This window comes from Ambystoma mexicanum, chromosome 6q (assembly GCF_040938575.1).
Source record: "Ambystoma mexicanum isolate Mex_15411 chromosome 6q, UKY_AmexF1_1, whole genome shotgun sequence".
NCBI lineage: Eukaryota > Metazoa > Chordata > Amphibia > Caudata > Ambystomatidae > Ambystoma > Ambystoma mexicanum.
This window is the reverse complement of record NC_090937.1, coordinates 407,293,322-407,308,107: the sequence shown is the minus strand read 5'-3', so window position 1 is coordinate 407,308,107 and position 14,786 is coordinate 407,293,322. Positions and strand designations below refer to the sequence as shown.

The following is a 14,786-nucleotide window of genomic DNA, read 5'->3' as shown; positions in this document are numbered from 1 at the left end:
GCATTAGAGACGTCACGAAATTAATTGCTAATAAAAACCTATTTTTGACAATAACTCTTTTCTTCATTACCACCATGAAGTACATTTTTATTTCATGAATACGCTAGCCATTATGTCTTAATGCTTTTATCACAAATAAATCTTATCACACCTCCCATGCCCTTGGGTTAGACCACATCGCCTACCCGAAAACCAAATAAATATATTGCAGTACACAAATATGAGTTGCACAAAAAACAAATGTTCTTGATTTAATTCACTTTTATTTTGAAAAAAATAATTTCTGTAAAATCAAGATATACAGTCCAATCATAAAGAAATAAAAATATTTAATATTCAGATGGTAATAAATAATAATAAAAAACAGCAATTAAACAAAGCTTTGCATGGCTTAAAACACTAATTGGTCACTAAAGAGCATTGCAAATCTGTATTCAGGATGCTATTGCCTACACATATTTCTTTACAATAGGCATTGAAGTTTTGCAGTGAATGGCTGCATATCAAGGACAAGAAAACAAGATATTTAATAGATCTTCTGATATGGAGTCAATAGCTATGCATTACCTGTCCACTTGAGAGTAACCCTTCCCAGCTGATGTGACTGCAATGAGTAGTCCAATATTCCACCAAAATGTATAGGTGTGAAGGTTTTTTTCACCCACTAGAGATAAGGTTCGAGATTCAGGGTTGTTTTTAAGAGATAGTAACTCCTAAATATACATTTCTGGATGTTAGCACTGCTTCGCTGATCACAAAAATTAGATTCGTTTATACATTTAGATTAGCCCACTATAATCTCTGGATTAGTGTCCCCAAACACCCAAGCCATTGTAAGTAAGCTCTCTTTTTACAAAAGTTAACAGTTCAATGCTGACACATATCTGGCTTGACAGCAAATTCCTAAGGAGACCCCTAGTAAACGTAGCTGCCGGGTTCATCCAAATTGAGATCCCTAACAGCAATGGTTCATGGGCCCACATATCTATCTAACCCCATACACCAGCTCTACAGGATACTACGCCTAATGTCTTAGCTAGCTAAGACTGAATAAATGATTCGACCGGCAAAAACCATGTCTTTTTTGCAAAATGATGCAGAGCTGTATTTGACTGTGAGTGTCTTTAACATATTGGTCTGTCTATAACAAGCAGGATCCTGTACATTACCCTACTTAAAAATTGGTACACATATTGATGATTTTCAGCTGAAGAGAATCATAAAAGTTCTCCCAATTGTTTTAAAGTGTACCAAAATGATAGGGATCCAAACAGAATGATCATGTTCAAAGATATCCCCAGTGCAGTAATCAGAAACAGGGCTCTTACCCAAGGCAGCTGCCTCAATTATCTTTTGTATCTCTGTTTGCTGAAACACTAAAATGTTCTTCTCTGAGAATGATTGAGCACTGAAACTCATATTATCATCAAGATGAACCTCTGTACCCGCTCTAAAAATAGCCCAACATTGATTTGTCAAGTCAGCTTCTAGGATATTAGAATGTATACCCTTGACTGTGTTTGGTTCCCTGCAACCAGCCGATACTAATGACCAAAAGGTGTGTGTTTTCTTCTCTGAAGAGGCTTTAACTAGGGCTTCCCTCCTTTTTATTTTGATTTTGTTGTCTTATATGCCTTCCTACAGGAGATAATATCATCCCAAGCCGACATAGTAGTTAATTCTTCTTCGCATCTATGCAATTCTTGCTGTAACAGATTGGATCCTTGAGTAAAAATGAAAAGGTTTTACAATTGTTTCTAATTTACTTGGAGTTAGGGGAGGGTTTCAAAGGACTTTATAATTTGTGAGTCATCGAGCTCCCTGTATATTTGTTCACCAATTTGTATAAAAAATTGATTCAAATATTTTCACAAATTCATTAAAATAATGTTGGAACCATCTTGGTCCTCGTTTACTCTTAGTAGTCTTGTCTGAGATTAATTTACATTCGGGAGTTGGTTTCCTGTTAGCTATAATTAAACCATATCTGAGTACAAGACTATTATGGTCACTGTCACTATGACTTGCTACTTCCATAACAATTACATTTAAAAAACCAAAATATAAATTAGAACTCAGTCAATTGCCCCCTATATGTTTGTTAGGCAAGAATAGGTGCAATCACAGTGAGACTACACAACACTTATCTGCTTGGTATTAGACAAGTCACCTTTTGGTATAGGTCTGTACTACACAAGTTGGAAGTGTGACTGAGCAGGCAGGCCTATCTCAAGAGGGGTAAATGTGAGCTGTAGAACTGTACAAATGAAATCTGTAAATACAAGTAGTCAAGTAACACTTACACTCAAGGTTTTAGTTATAAAAAATATTTATTTAATTAACACCAATTTTTAATTAAGTATTCGTTAAAAAGGCAATTCGTTCTAACAGTTTAAATATACTTTACAATACATTTTCAGAATCAAAACAAGTTAGTAGATAATATTTGGATATGCTTCTTACACAATTCCTACACCCTGAAGTGACTTCATTCACAAGGAAAGTAATGGCATTTAGATATCACACTAGTAGACTTTGCAGATTCTGAGGTTGTAGAAAGGAAAGGTTAGAGAAGGAAAAAGGTTAGACAGTTTCTCAGTGTATGTGAGGACAGCTAAATCCTCCACTGAAGACTAGATACGCCTTTCCCAACACTAACAGTATACAACAAGTTGCCACCTATGAGGGACACACAGTATCAAATTCAATGGACTAGAAGAGTGCCTTCAGGGAGCCAGGACAGCCAAAGTAATTTGGGACACAGTCTATGGATCTGATACACTTCTTGGATCAGTCTTTCACAAGGTTAGAGAGTCTTAGAAAAATCACGTGTAGGATCACAAGCTGTTAAACCTGTGAGAAGATAGTTGGAATCAACTCGTAAAAAGGTAAGCCAATGCAATTTCCAAGTGAGAAGAGCTCAGCTATAGGCTATGAGGTAAGTACCCTAAGCCTATACAGTACCTCTGGTTAGAAGAAGTGTAGTCCAGCTGATTCTGTCTTGCTTCAGCAGTGCAGACCCTTGTCCCTGAGCCCCAGTCATTCGGACAAGAAGGAAGATGTCTGGAGGGCTCCTGTGGCAGTCCTTGGGAGGTCGTTGGCAGTTTCGGGCTCTTTTCGGTTCAGCAGCACTTCACAGTTTCAGTGCTTAGCAAACAGCACTGATGTGGATCTCGGACACTGGTTGGACTCTCTTTGCTCTCTCGGTCCTGCACTCTGGTGAGGAGACTCTGGATCTGGAGGTCCTGCTTCGGGGTGGTCCTTAGGAGCCTCCTGGAGCTTCAGGTTGGATTTGGTCCAAGGCAGACGTTACACTCGACTATGGGCACTCGACCCGTGGCATTGGGCTTCTGAAGCAAAGGAGAGGCACAGCAAGTCGGAGATGGTGGTTCAGTGGCGTTCGTCTCAGGGTTAGTGGGTCCCACTAACCCAAGGGGAGAAGTCTCTCCATCCAGAGCGTCTCAGTCGAGGTGAACAAGAAGTTTAGCACAGCAGCAGGGTTTCACCGGGCAATTCAAAGATCCAGGAGGTTGCAGCAAGCTTTGTTCACGTTTTCTTCATTGGGTGTTTCTTCCAGTGGTAGACTCTGCCTGTAGTCCCAAAACCCTCACCTTTTAAGCAGGTTTCTCTAATTTATGCACAGCCTAGGCTGTCAATCGCACAGCAGGGTGGCTGCCCTGAAAGGACAGGCAGCCAATCAGGACTAGTTGCATTCAGGCATTCCTAGAGACAAAGGACAGGCAAGTTTTTGGGCCCTCCCTCACATCCTGTCCTTCCAGACACACTGAGGGCTGAATCCCTGCCAAAGGCAGAACAAACAACGTGTTAAAACCTGTTTCAATGCACATAGTAAAACCCAAGAAAGACCTCACAAACAGAAAATGGTGAACAAAGAAGACAAGGGCCATTTTGACAAAATGGTCACCCATGGGTGCTGTACTGCAGCTGAGGGTTCTTCCTGCAGTAGAAAAGCACAATGGAGGGAAAAAGTAAACCACTGCCACCAGCCATTTAAAGTAGTGAGGGTAACATACGCATTTTACATGAGAAGGTGGAATAAGGGGCTACTATGTAACCCCTCAGCACTCCACATAAGATGGTGTGCTGGACCCACAAAGAGAAAAGGTAAGTCAATTCAATGTAACTTTACTCTTCTTGGGAACTGTAGTTCACCCAAGTAAACGTGTTTAAACCTTAATAGAAACCCAAAGGATTTCTCAGTGACACCGCACTGAAGGTGCTGAGTGTCCCCATACAAAATGCAGCTACCTATGGAGTTTGTCAGACTCCAAAAACAGTGAAAACACAAAATCCAAATCAGGTAAAAACAAATGAGAGAGTGAGAAAAAGGTCTCACTCACTCAAGAGTTAAAATGAAAAAATCCTGTTGGATCCAGCAAAATAGCTGGGGTCTCTAAGGTGGGAGAATTTTAGCACAGAAATGAACATTCTCCCTAACACTGTTGTCTTACCAGGAGTATCTGACCTTGTTCTTCCATTCATAGAATGAAGACCAGACTCAATTACAAAGTTAAGAAACCAAAAACCATTTGTATCTTGTGATAAAATAACTGGTATAGCATGAATTGACTCTTCCATACATTCAAAAGTGTCATGTTCTTCGAATTACTGTTTGACAGAAACTTGAGGCTGAGAGCTAATATAGTGCCAGTGGACAACAGGAGTTGTGAATGAATTATTTTTCATTCCAATGAAACCCAAATCACCAACCCACCCTTCATTTTGCCTTTCCAGGAGCAGTTGCACTGGCATAAAATCTCAAAAACTCATCATTATAAAAATATATGTCTGACCATGTTTCCTTAAACATTAAAACATACAAATAATTGATATAGGACAAACAAGTCTACTAATTTATTAGACAGCTCAGCCCTGAAGTGTTTCAAGAGCCAATAATAGGAGCTATAGTACCATTTGATTGGCCGTTGGAGAAGCTATCGGTTTCTCTGGTTAGGTAGAATGCTCTTCAAAAATGTCATATTACTTTGAATGGTACTGCACTTAATAATGAGGTTTTGTCCTCCATACTACATCTGGATGGTTAGATATATTTCCAATGTATCTATTTACCTATTTGAATGTATTCAGCACTTTTCGCCCATGCACTGTACAGTGAACTGAAAATAAGTGTTAACAAATATTACATTAAAAAATAAAGTCAAAAAACATGATGCTACTTTTTTAATTGCTGGGGAAAACTTGAAAATGAGCTTTCCAAAAAGAGCAGAAGGAAACTGGAATAGGGTCAAAGGATACACTGAAGGGAGGACATTCCAGAGTTTAGGAGCCAGAAGAGAGAATGAGTGGATGCGGTTCTGAGCAAAGGGGATGCGGGGCATCCAGTAGAGAAGAGGATGAACAGGTAGTGTGACTGGGAGAGTAAACCGGAACAATGGAACAATGACAAAAAGCAATAAACACGCGTACACTAGTAAATAGTAAATACATGGAGAAACTAAGGACAGGAAGAGAAGGAAACGCAACGAAGAGTAGTAAAAGTGGGAGTTTTATGCGAACAAGAACAAGAAGATGGAAAGCAGAGGTAAACATCAGAGTTAAACACGCATATTAGTTTCAGAGAAGGTACGAAAAGTGCAAAATGTTGTATTGCTGAAAACGAGCTTGCAAAGACGTGATCAGTAAAGAAAGTGTGGAGCCAAAATGATGCCAAGATTCCAAGCAGAAAAGTGTAAAATTGTTGGGATAAAAATGCATATAGAGAGGGATTGGACAGTCAAGAGCAGAAGGGGCAGGAAAAAAGCAATATTAGTTTTAGATCGGTTGATATGAAAAGAGTGGGTGAGCATCGATGGCTTAACTGACGGAAAGAGAAGTGTGAAGTTTATCGGAAGACTTTGCACTGCCGACACAAACCCTGATTCATGGAACTGTGCAAAGTGTATTTTTGCAGTACAAAGCCTGTGCAAAGTCATTTTGTACTGCAAACATGACTATGCACTGAATTTGCACGGACCTTGCACTACAGGAATACACTTTGCAAAGTTACATGAATCAGGGTTTGTGTCGGGAGTGCAAAGTCACTTTTTAGCAGTGCAAAGTGACTTTGAACCGTGCAAAAAAATCCATCAAACGGGCCGAAAGGGTGAAATCAGGTAGGAAAGAAAATGAGGATGCACTTGGAAGATATGGGTCAAAGTACAGTGTCCAGCCAGGGGCAGCAGTATGTAGCTTAAGTCGCTCAGCTATGTCGTGTGGGCATCAAATACACAAAAGGTATTTAGTTGTATGTGGATTGAGATGTGGAGATTTGCCATTTGCTATAAGATTTTATTTGCAATATTCAATCATTATATGGAAGACAACAATTTGTGTATTGAGATGCAAAAGACGAAATAACAAAACAGGTAAAAGACGTGATTGAGATTTATTGTCCAAGAGGATGCTGAAATGGGCCGAGGAGAGAGTAGAGGAATAATAGGAGGGTCATTTATTAGCACACCTCAATGAGTTAGCTGCAGTACTCACGAGTGGGTATATTTGTCTATCAGTTGTATGTGTGACAATAACTTACTAATCAGAATGTAGTCATGTACATAGTAAACAGTGTACTATGGCTAGGTGCAGTTCTTTGCTGAATTTGCAGCTTTTTTGTTTACCAGTTATTTCCATTGAAAACCAAAATGTCCAATGTGTTGCAGTTGACTTCCAGATTTTGCTGTTATTGCAAATCATTCCCATCCATATACTGTTTTTATGTTAAACACAATCCTATTGGAAATGCAAATACATAAATATCAGTGTGAAGGAAACTTAAGCCCTTACAACTACTTCATGATCACATGATCACATGAGATAGCTCAGCGAGTTAAGCTACCTCTGCATCTATTGCTAGTTTATTTGTATAGCGCCTATACACATATGTATTTCAAAGCGCTTCAAGGCAAGGGAGGGAGCAAGGGAAAATACAATAACATTCTTACAAGGCCTTCAGACATTAAGAATGTGAAATTAACTATCATACTAGGCCTGACAACATATCAGATGCAAGAACTTTGACAATGATATGGAGGGGAGGAAGGGAGGGGGAGGTGGGAGATGAGACAGACAACAACTATCAAACTATGCCTGATGACATTTCTGGTAGTGCAGGGGAATGACAAAAGGGGAAGGAGAGGGGGGAGGAGGAGAGGAACAAAACAAGCAACTATCTTACAAGGCCTGCTGGCATTTCTGCTAGTGCTGGAGATTGACAAAAGGTGAGGGAGAGGGGGGGAGAGGAACATAACAAGCGACTATCATACTAAGCCTGACAACATTTCTGTAAGTGCAGGGGAAGGGGGGGGCAGATAAACAAAACAAGCTATGTGTGATAACTACAGGTCACAGATATTAACATTGGCATGGCAGACACACCCTCCATTATGACAAGTAACAGTAAGAGCTTATCAAGAGCACACAGATACAGAATACTCTGCAGTGTCAAGTGCTGTATGAAACAAGATATTCAAAAATTGTGTTTTTATATGAAAACAGTGGTAACTAGAGATTTGGAGATTTGTTTTGGCTGGGGGCGTAAATATTTATCAATAATTATCAGTAATCAATTTTGTAAAAAACAATCAAGGGGGCATCTAGGCAGAGCTTTCACCACCAGAAATATTTTTTAAATAATAGGTTAAAATGGTTCATCTTCAGTACAATTTCTCAGGAAAATTGTGTAAAAACCAACACAATTTATGATCGGTTCATTAAGCTGGCACATGATCAAGTCCAATGGATGTCAAGACACAAATAGTAAACAGAAGCACTTTTCAACACATTTTTAGGGTGCCAGTGCCCAGGATGCATTTGTGTTGGCTTTATGCAGTAATTCGAGTATTGAAACTGTAAGAATACACCTAGCATAGCTTTAACCAATAAAGCTAGTACTGTCAACCAGTGGAATAGCTCAATTATCTTGACTTTGCTCAATAAAGCCAGTACTGTGTGAAGATGTGGCGGGGGGATGGTGGCATTAAGTACTGCAATCCACTGCACCTAAAGGAATGTATTTATAATAGGAAGGTGCAGGAACTGCTGTGCATGCACAAGGAATAGTGGCTATGCCCTTTTGCCACTGAGGTGATAAACAAGGTGAGCGTGCTCTGACGCCCAAGTTCGCTGTTGAATTTTAGTAGTTGTGATAGTTGTGATATTTGTTCTGTGTAATGCCAAAGTTTACAGTTGATGTGAGAGGTCAATTTACTGAGCTTCACAGCAAATATTTCAAGTGTAGTTTTATACAATATCAGAAGCTGACAGGTGTTTCAATCATTGCAGACTTTTTCAAGGCCAAATAACCCTTGACATGACAAGCAGAGTAGACTCGTAAAGTGGTTCCAAGTGATCTAGGGTTTCTTGTACCTTCCTATGTGAGTAAACCTAAGTATTGGTGCCTTCAATGGTGTTAACCTTGTGATTCACAAGTAATAAAACATATTCACAGGTTTGGTTGCTAACCACATAGAACACCGACCTTGAACACAGCGAATTGCAAAACAGTGCAAGATATTCATTAGTGTTTTTCAATACGCATTAGACACTACCTAGATGGACAGATCTAAGCACCAGCATGTAACACCATTTGTTAACAAGAGACCATAATGAAATTGTTGGCTTTATGATAGAGCAACCAAACCTGTGAATATTGCTCGGATTGGATTTCTATACTCTGCCCTGGTGGACAGATGTATAGGAGGACAACCTAGTTTAGTGGCAGGGACAACTTTAGGAGCTGTTGCCAAACCAGTTCAAGGCAGCATAGCAGGTGGTCAAGGCTAAGTCTCAGGAAGGGTGGATCTGGTAACGAGCCCTCCTTGAGTACACATAGCAAAATGTCAAGGAACACACTAAGACAAACAGTTATAAAAATACGTATTTATTTATGGCCATGCAACACAATGACAAATGCCTACTAGCATGTAATATCATCACACAAACTAAATAATGACATATATGTACAATCATAGTAACAGTTTCAGATATACTACACCACACCTACAAGGGAAGGTAAGTAAATATCATAACACTGTTAGATCCGAGTAATCACTAAAAGTTAACTTCAAAAGTCCATACCTATTATGAATGGGCCCTTATGCCCAAAAGTTCAGCAATGTTCAAAGGAAGATTGTGAAGCGGATAAAAACTCAGGTAGGGGTCCTGGAGACCTGGGAAGAGTTCCAAGAGTTAGAAGATACTCTGTTGCAGTGAACAAACTGTACCCGACATTCGGGATGCTGGCAGATTCTAAAGGTTACTGAACTTTTAAAAGGGAGATATGGGGTTCAGGTCGGTAGGAAATGCTACACTCACCCCCATACTCTGATTCTTCTTGGGACTTGGCAGGTCTTCAAAAGAGGGCCCAAGCCCACTTGTCCTGCTGTCAGTTCCGGTCATCCATGCCCAGGGGTTGCAGGTTTAAGCACTTCTATGATCAACAACAAATTCTGGTGCAAGTTCTTCAGGATGTAGAATGCAGAAGAACTAAATGCAGGGCCCCGCTCAGTACAGGACTGGATGCAGGATAGCTGTTTTGGACCATGGCCACCAATGCACAGTAACGCAGGGGGACGCACTTTATGAAGTCTGACTTCACCTTGTATCCAGGGTCCCCTTGATGTTGGAACCACATAATTTGGCAGAGATGATTCCTGCAGCATGAGCTGTCTATCTCCAAAGTTCCGAGCCTCAATGGTAACCCAAAATCTATGCTGGTCATCCCCGATTGGCTCAGGGACACGTCTGAAGGCTCTTCTTCGCAGAACACCGTTCTGACATTGGGAATGGATGGTCCCTCCACTGCAAGGGTTGAAGATCCCTCGCAGGACTTCTGGAGATCATCTAAAAGACAAAGGTCTTCCAGGACAGCAGTAGAACCTGGTCACCAGGCCTTCTTCAGTCGGATCCACAGACTCCTTGCTTGACGTACAGTCTGAGAGGATACCTGGCTCCTTCGGGTTTCTTCCAGGATCTCTCTGGAACAGATTCAGGGGTCTTCTTCTTATCCAATGGCAGGTAAGAGTCAAAACTCCTGCTAACCAATTTAAGATCTGGCCCAGACACACACACCATTAGTGGTCCAATCAGGTCCACTTGTGGCACAGCTCATGCATACCACTCAGACATACTGAAACCAGTTTGTGGATTGACACCAGACAGTCCCAACCCACTTCCTGGCAGTAAAAACACATGGCCCTGCAGAAGCCCAAAAAAAGCCTCAGCTTTCCTGAGCACTGCATGTCAATATAAGGATTGTTCTATCCTTACCGGTCAGAAAGAAGGGTTAGTGACAAGATGGTCAAGGGACAAATGAAAAACCTTGTGGCATGGACATGTTTGGACACTAGCCACAGTAGGTAGCCAAACGCCATAAATGTGGTAATGCTACATATAAATATACAAAACAAATAGCAAAAAGTAGCTGCTGCCACCAGCTTGTCTCTGAGGCAAACCTAAAGTTACCAAAAATCCTTGTAGTGTTAATCTAGGGCAAAACAAAAGGTATACCTGCTTGTACTGCACTGTAAAATGAATTGAACAATGATAAGTAGTACCCCAGTGATGTGTGCAAAGAATTGAAATGGAATATATGCCCACTTCACCAAATCTCACTTTAAATCGGCACTGGATAGCCCGTCCGGGCCCAGGGATGTTGAATTCTTCACTTTACTAATTAGAGTGACAATGTCCTCTTGCTCAAAAGCAAGACACCAGTTTGCCTCATTAACTGGATAATTTAAGACAGGACGTTCCTTATGTTTATCGTATATTTTAGTGTAGTATTGTGCCACTGTAATTCAGTTAAAGGATTTGCTGTTGTTCTCAAAGGACTTTGATCAATGGAATTGATCACTTCCAAGAAACACTTGTCTTGATTAGTTGTGAGTATTTGTAACATGTGTTCTGAATGTCATTGATTGGGTGAATTTATGATGCTTAATCCAATTTTTGCATTTTTGCTTCGATTTCCTAATGCTCTGTAGATTTTTTGTATTAGGGCTGATTTTTAGATAATGTCTCAAATTATGCCACAGTTCTTTGTTTTGTAATGTACTAACTCATTGAATTTATGGGGGCATAAATGTGTCTCCCTTATTGCTAACATTAGGGTCCTCTCTTCCACTTCCATGATTTGAGCTTTTAAAAAAATAATAAAGTCTCTGGATCAGTTCCCTCCTGTAATTTAGCCAATTTTTATATGGCTTGTTTGTGGATATGGTTATTAAATCGAGTACTTTGGGATCGCATTTAAGACTAGTGGCAGCATGGTTTGTTTTCGCAAAAGCCAGGAGAATGTTGTTTGTTCTACGACCCACGTTTAAGTCAAGTATATGTTGAAGGATTGCATGGGCACTAGCGATAGTCTTTAACAGAGAAGGAGAAACAGTAGTTTAAAAATAATCTAGAAGTCAAACTGTAATCTATCGTAGCAGCCAGTTTCCTCTTTTGCACGTTGGTTCAGCAAGGATATCTGGATATAAATTACCATTTATTCTATTCATGTCCCATAAATCCATTAACACATTCCAGTTTTCGCCTCTAGTTCTAGACTAACTCTTTTCACTTGTCAGTCGCTTCTTGGTTGTCCTGTTTATATGTAAGCAGTTGGAATTCAAATCCCCAACGAAAATATTTTTTGGTGGGGATTCATCATTCCCCTCTGCTAAACAGACCACACAGCTTCAAATACATTTTCTTTTTTAGATTCAAAGGGGTTTCAATAAACATTTACCAAAAAAATATTTTGTTTTCCCCCTTTGTTCATAATTATACCATTAAATATTGACCACTAAAATTTCTTTTCCAACTAGACCTTAATTGAAAAGCCTTAATAACCAGATTTGATCTATTAGTGGCCAGGAATTATGTCCTCTAAGCCCTTTGTATGCAGGTATATAAAAGACTGTGTAGCCGTCCAACAAGGCACACTATATTAACCAAGTTATGAGTAGAGTCATTCAAGAGGTGCAAATGTCCTCTAGTGTTCCAAGAAATTATCTTTATTTGGGAAGTAGCATGGTCTCATGTACTGACCCCTGAAGTAATAGAACCCCTACTTAAAGAGGATGCTATCCAAGACCAATCACAATTTTCACAATTTGATGTACCTTTTGGTTGAGCCGTAAAGGTGACATCTGGTTGATCATGGTTGTGGCTGTCTTTGCAAATGTTTAAAGGCCTAAGTGAACTCAGGTCAAACAGCTTGGCCTGTTGAGTGTTGGTAGCCACTTTAGTGTTAGTATTGGGGGCAGAATTTATTCTAAAAATGTCATAATCCAGCTACCCAGGACTAGTGCTTGATCCATAACAATGGACATAATTAGACTTGAACAAAGTGTATATGGACCAAGTCAGTTCTGTCATCCTTGGGGAAGTTCCCCAGCTCAAAGCCCTTTAAGGAAATTTGCCTGAAGTAGTGAATTTTCATGCAATAGTAATAGGAAATTTTTTTAATTTAAAACAATGGAAGATGAGGCTTGGAAGATGCTTTCTAGCCCCATTACCAATGATGATGAAAGATTTGGCTGGGACTCTTCAGCTGGCTTTAGATTTTATTCATAGTCCCTATCTGCCTTTAAAAGCAAATTTATGTTTTCTTCTAAAGTATAGAAGAGCTAAATATTGGTGTTAGACACAAGGCCCTTTTGTGTATTGTGTGCCTTCGTAGATAACACACGTTTTTCTTCTAGAGTACTTGCATGTGAAGAGTTTGAAGCCGACACAGGGCCTCCTGGGTGTTTATTGTCAATGGGGAAGCTATGTATCCTGTAACTGGGGATCCTCTTCTGTTTCCTGAATTGAATATGTTGAGAAGTATGATATGTTCCGCACCTCTTCTGGGGTGTTGTCATCCCCTGAATTACAATCAATTACAGGCATCTTTTTATCACCAGATGGAGCTGCATTTATATTCCTAGGTTCCGAGTTTATTTCAGTGTCTGGTGCTTTGTTCCATAGATCCACTAACTTGGGATGCTTAGTTTTCTTTGTATCATGGTGCAACTGTAAAACATTAGGCTGACCTGTATTCTGAGTCTCTTCTAGCTAGATGATGGAGTGTCCATTAATGTAGGCTTTCATTTTTGCAAGAATTTTCTGGATCCCATATTTTTAATGGTGGAATTTCATTGATGTTTTTACTTTTCTTTAGGCTCTTTACCCTCACTGTCTTCTGTCTTGTGTGTTTATTTTGTGGGCTAGGAGATAAAACCTCAAATACAGCAGCTGCAACACCCCTTTTCTCGAGCTCGTGCATTGAATTTATTGGGTCATAACCAATCTTCTGGACCAGCAAGTGAGATGTATCTTGGGGATTTTGTGGCACAGCGGCATGCAGCATTAGTTTGAGAGAAGCGTTGTTAACTCTCAGTTTTGAAACATGGGTTGATCTTTATTCTGCACAGATAAACACTTCCAAAAGGTTTACATTATCTGTGATGTTCAGCAACAGCGTTTTTCGCTTCCTAAATTGTTGGTGGATATTTTCGTAGAGCCTCACCAAAGAATTTAACACAAAGTTTAGAGGAAACATTGTTGGTTGAGCAGTTGGACAAGTGCTGTTCAGATATTACTGTGTCTTAGGTGAAGTTAGAGGCCTGCAGGAGGTATAGTAAGCATAAGAAGCAGCTATGGGCAATTTTGTGTCCTTGTTACAAAATAACGGTGGTGATCTAGCCAATAAATTGGCTGATTCGGAAAAAGCATTTCTCAGAGGTGACAAAATAATGCTTTTTGGCTGTTCATAAACGACTTGTGACAGGGGAAATCCCACCTGTAGTTAATCAGGAACAACAAATCCCACTAGTGCCATTTGCCAGAGTGTTTTCTGTTACCAAACAAGGTAATTCTTTGTATTCAGGTGATTTCTGAATGTCTGCTGCGGACTGCAGAAATTCTGTAATCTTTCCTGGGATTTTTAATTTAGGAGTAGTCAAAGAGTGAAAAGCGTGACTAGTAGATTCAGAAGATATTACCCGTGAGGGCCCTTCAATGTGCTTTTGGGGCGGCACAGGTGAAAGAGAAGTTGCTGCAGATTTACTTTGCTGCCCATAGGAGGAAGAAGCCATACAGTGTCTGAAAGAATTAAACTTCAACAACCCACAAGGATGGAAACTGAAACTCGCTTCGCCTCCTCAGCGGCCAGGGCTGTCATGCAATGTTTCAAGACAATCGCAACTTCTCCCCAGGATAGATTATAGGTACCACAGAATAGCCTTTCCAGAATCCCAAATGCCCCCTGATTACTGCAGGAACTGCAGAAACTCTGCTGCACTCTCTGGCACTCCACACGTGCTCTTCATGCTCCTAGAACATACTAAAGTGTTCTGAGAACAGCTGACATCTAATGGACATTGAAAAGGGTAGAGAGGCTGCACTCCGCACAAGCGCTTGGCACTTCAAGCGCATTTTAGAGTGTTCTGAGAACAGCTGATTTCCAATGGACAATGAAAAGAGTAGACAGATTGCAGAAACTGCCGTCCACTCTCTGGCACTCTGTGCAAGTGCTTCACGCTCCTAGCGTATATTAGAATGTTCTGAGAACAGCTGACATCCAATGGACAATGAAAATGGTAGCGAGGCTGCACTCTGCGTGAGTGCTTTGCGCTACAAGCGCATATTAGAGTTTTCTGAGAACAGCTGCTGCCCACTGGACAATGAAAAGGGTAGACAGACTGAAGAAACTGTGGTCCACTTTCTGGCACTCTGTGCGAGCACTTTGGCTTCCCAGTGCATATTTGAGTGGTCTTAGAACAGCTGACATCCAA

General features: G+C 40.3%; 1 protein-coding gene across 2 annotated transcripts in view; it reads right to left on the bottom strand.

The window, feature by feature from the left end:
* Positions 1-14,786, bottom strand: part of SVEP1 (sushi, von Willebrand factor type A, EGF and pentraxin domain containing 1) — a 1,471,106-nt gene that overhangs the window by 617,468 nt on the left and 838,852 nt on the right. The gene's annotated exons all lie outside the window — the stretch shown is intronic.